The 4,828-nt window shown below is 42.1% G+C and overlaps 1 long non-coding RNA gene across 2 annotated transcripts; it reads left to right on the forward strand.

Annotated features, from left to right (window-relative positions):
* Positions 446-4,611, forward strand: LOC110436928. 2 transcript variants are annotated; one of them, XR_002454859.1, is made up of 3 exons: positions 446-2,997; positions 3,576-4,102; positions 4,176-4,611. It is a non-coding gene; the product is annotated as an uncharacterized LOC110436928 (long non-coding RNA). The 2 variants fall into 2 exon arrangements; XR_002454858.1 differs by having other exon boundaries at positions 4,190-4,611.

Here is a 4,828-nt window from a genome sequence, read left to right on the forward strand (position 1 = left end):
ACCCTAGTGTTTAGGGGTGTGTTTGGTTGACATGTGAGCTGTGGAAAGTTGTTGTAACTGAAAGTCCTTTGGTTATAACATCTTTGGGACCAAGTCCGAAAAGACTGATTATATGCTAATTGACTGTAGGACACTAATTAATTCGGTTATTCACATATAATAAATATCTTAGGAAGGGAAACTTGATTTTTTTAATATATTACATCCGTTGTAGATGTATGATCCATATAAATAGATAGCTTATCAAGGCGTTGTGGTCGACATGTTTCGGATTTAAAAACAATTTTAAAAATCATATAGACAAATGAGCTTATCAAGACGTAACTGGAATTTAATTGCTGATGAAAGGAAGAAAAATGAACCCGGTTAGTTAGGTTTGTGATGCATAATACTTAACCTCTTAATAAACACCTGTAGAAGAGAGGGAGAAACATCAGATCACGGGTGCCACTCGCAGGTAAATCTTCGGAAAAAAAAAATCAGGCTCCCACCTAGCCCAATAAAGACCCGTGTTCTACGAGAAAGAGTCAAGGCCTACACGGCTACTCCCACCGTCCCACGGGCCACGGCCCTTTACCCCCAAGAAGCTCTGCGCTTCTTCAGGCACGCGCACCACCACCAGTCCACCTGCCTCCTCCGCAGCTGCTGATGACCACATTTGCCTTCGCGTTCGTGTTCAAGGCTTTGCGCAATGTCCTCGAGCCGGTGCGCAGCTGCATTCGTGGTCTGCAAGGTGCCAAGGTGGTGGAGTTCCAGGATTAGGTGCACGCCTCCTTTCCCCACGTGTATGTTGTTTCGAGGCGTTTGATGGAAGCAGAGCACGGAAGGTGTTGGATGAAATGTTGGTGAGGAATGTGGTTTAACGCGATGATCAATGGCTTCGCCGGATGGGGTGAGGTTGAGTATGTGAGGCGTATGTTTGATCAAATACCCTGCAGCAATGTTGTCTCATGGACCAGGATGATTGATAGGTATACTGCCTCTAAGAGGAGGCTGTTGCTCTTTTCTGCTAGATGATGGCTGGAGGCATTAGCCTGAGTGAGGTAACTGGTTTACTAGATATTCCTGCAAATCTAGTCTTGGATGGATCATTATGGGTGAGATGCCGCATGGGTAGAAGAAACCTAGTGCCATGGACATCGATAGTTTCTGGTTTTGCAATGCATGGGCTGTCAGTTGAGGCACTTGAGTTGTTTGCAGAGATGAGAAGAGCAGGGATTAGGCCCAACAGAGTCACCTTCTTGAGCGTCGTCGATGCTTGCAGTCATGGGGGGCTGGTAAAGCAAGGGCTAGCGTTTTTTCAAAAAAGCATGGTTTTATAGTACAATATAGATCCAGGGGTCGAACATTTTGGGTGCATCATAGACATGCTAGTTGCTAGCTAGGGCTTGGATGGTTGTGTGAGGCCGAGCAAACAATAGACAAGTTGCAGTCCTATGGAGGATAATGTTGGGTGTTTGCAGTAAGTGTGGAGAAGTTGAGATGGGGGAGCGGGCGATGAAGAAGATACTAGACTTAGAGAATGCGAAGGTGATTTTGCGGTGCTATCTGATTTGCTTAATGAGCTTGGTAGGTTCAGTGATGCTGAACAAGCACGGAATTTATTGGATGAGAGGAAAAGGAGATCTATTAAGGTTCTTGGGATTGCTTTGGTTAATGAGATTCAGTAGTTGCTGATTGTCCAGTCTGATGAGAGGAAGAAGCTCTCTCAAATTTTATTGCAACCTTACCACTTTAAGCTCCCTGTACTATACCAACTTCAATAAATCTCCAGATATTTTACCATTTTTTTTCTCCCATGTAAAGAAACAAAATTAAATTTAATTGTTTCTTGGTTGCTAAATAGATTGTCATAATTGATATGCCTGCAGCCCAATATTTGTTAACTCAGCGCTATCATTGTGCCATTTCACTTTGTTTTCCTTTTGTGCCCTCATAATAAGCCTCAAAGGCATGCTGCATTTGTTCACTTGTTTCCTCCTAAAAAATTACTGCTTTGCCCAGTACAGCTGTTTGTTAGAGCTTTTACCTATTTTACATTTCCTTGCAGGAAGCAGGTGAAGTGAACCTCATGTCTAGTTCTTGCTCCTCTTTAACTAAATTGTCTTGTAATATGGAAGCTGTAAAGAAGCTCCATGCTCATCTCATTATTCCTGGCCTGCACATCTGTCAATATGCAGTGTCCAAGGTTATCAGATCTGATGCTCTTTAGATATTAGATTTGGTTTTTACTCATAATGTATTTGAGCAGATCGAATTACCAACAACTTTTATTTGGAATGCTCTACTCAGCGGTTATGGATAGGTTGGTGATATTAGTAGTTCATTTATCATTGCCTTCTTTGCTTTGGTCTTCACTATTTCTTTTTTCTTTCATGCTGAATCCTAGCAAGGACAGTATGTTCCTCTTACAGTAATTCATTGCCATGTAGATGTGGAGATCAATTATCATTCACGTTGTATACAGAAAGTCATTTACATGACTAAATTGTGTCCTTGCAGCTGGGGAAAAAACCATGTAGATTGTAGCCACTGAATGACATCAATCTCGAGCTATATATAGAAACCTTGCTCATGTGCTAAAAAATAACTAGCGCAGTACCTGACTACCTTCTGCATAATTGGACAGTCTATATAAGCTGTGCATGTTGGGGTTGCTGGGATATGGTATGTCTTCAGGCAGCATCAATGACAGTAACTGTCCTGGTATTTTACCTTCCTATGGATGGTTAGATTGAAGGTGCTTGTGCTCAGCATGGACACTCCATGTCGGCTGCTGCAAAAGTTAACATCAACATGTCGCTTCTTTGGTGCATTTGCCTTTCTGTGCCATGCCATGTATGTGTTTTGTATCATTATGCATAAAGAGGTGTATGAATTGAGTTGTATTCTGCATGATCCATATACTTGGTGATGCAGGGTCTAGATGTTGATATTATCTGAAGATTGTTTTACGATTTTGGTCGACAATTTTCAATAGCTTGTGAGAATATCCAGGTAAGTGTCCCTTTAAGCTCTAGAACTAGCTTCTTGTGCTTATTGACTGTCAAACCTATTTGTACTCTAAAGTTCTAGGATGAACTGCTAAAAAATCCTAGGAATGAGCACATGTAGGTGCTCAATTAGGTTTTGGATTTTTTTTTTTTGTGGTTTCATATATAGCATGTGTGGCTTACCCTTGCACATGTTGCTGTTTCATTTTTCAAAGGATAATTTGCTGATGTCTATTCTTCTATTTATGTAAATATCAGTTACATCTGTAGTACCCTGCTCTACAATCTGTTTAGTTTGGTGTCTTCCTTTTAGTGCAGATAGTGTTTACAGTACACTTTAAGCCCATTTGATTAGATGCAGTGCCTATCAATATAGTTTCATGGCCTATGATTTTCATTTTTGCTCCTAGTCCAGTAATTACATTTGTATATATTGCATTGATGCACATAGAAATGAGGATATAGACCACTATTTCTGCATCTAGAAATAGGGATCTGTACTGGCATGTTTCTGCTTCTGGAAAGACCAAAACATGACTTTCTTCTGGTTGGTTGTTAAATCGAAGACTGTTGTGCTTGCAGTTTTACCACCCATGATGGCATGATCATCACATCCTTGACGATCTGCACAGGCACAACGCATGCAGCCAAGTACCACCCGCCGCATCCATTGAAGTGGGGGACGTTTTTTAACTCTGCTTGCCCTACCCTACCTACGGCTACGGGCCTTACCGCCATGAAGAGACCTTGGTCCTTGCAGCTTGTCCTGCCGCCATGGAGATCCTGTCCTGCTGCCCATGTAATGGGGGGCACTGTACACGTACCCTCCTTCCCCAAGGCCCCAGCTAAGCATGCACGCATTTGTCCATTGTCTACTGCCGCCGCTACTGTTCATTGGCTGGCCCTACCTCACTCCAGTTATTGCACGATGCACGGTAAAGCTGGACCAAAGAGTCAAGTGTGAGATCCTCAACATGGACCTTGCAGATGCACAGCAGCAGCGTTCAGTAACAACAGCAGCAGGAAGGAGCAAGACTCCGTCAGAATTCAGTAACAACATGTAGGAGTATGTGATGAAGCTTTTTACCTGCTTTTCTCTAGCTTTCCAGGTGTGATGAAATGCTCTTATCAGTCGATATTTTTTCTGTCAGTCAGTAATATTTTTCTCTCACAATAATTCAGCCATCACTTTTCAGACCTTCAGGAGAATCTCAAATGCACGGCTCAGCAGCTCTTGTCCTGTGGCTCTTGTCTGCTTGCCTTGCAGACTCCAGTGGCAGTCACTGCATGCAGAGCCTTCCCCTGTGCACACCTAATCCAATCCAGTGCTCTTTTCTCACAGCAAGAAAACCCAAAAAACAGAAAGAGAAGAGGACAAGGCGACACTAAAACTATTGCTCTTCTTTGGATTCTGATATTCCCCCAATTATTGTTTTTGTTCTGTTTCTCATGTAACTCTCAGAACATTGGATCCTATAATTTTGTAACTTTGTTTGTGTGTTTACTAGCTCAAATTATTAGCATAATAATCAGCCGGGTCGGAGCTCTTATTTGTTCACCATGTTGTGTGGACTGAATTAAAACCATCTGAACTCTACTTGTCTTGCAATCATGTGGACTGGGGCATCGTCTGTGAAACTTTTTTTTTTATTTAAAAAAGAATTATTGTTCACCCTGCTAGCATGCTTATTAGCAGTAACATAACATATAATCTCAAGTTAGGGCTTGAGGCCATATTTGGATCACACTTGACTAGTGAGCACGTCTACCTAAATATTGTTTTTGGGTACCACTAGTACTGTGTACTCCCTGCTCATGCAAATGACACAAGGACA

The sequence above is a fragment of the Sorghum bicolor genome, chromosome 7 (genome assembly GCF_000003195.3).
Source record: "Sorghum bicolor cultivar BTx623 chromosome 7, Sorghum_bicolor_NCBIv3, whole genome shotgun sequence".
NCBI lineage: Eukaryota > Viridiplantae > Streptophyta > Magnoliopsida > Poales > Poaceae > Sorghum > Sorghum bicolor.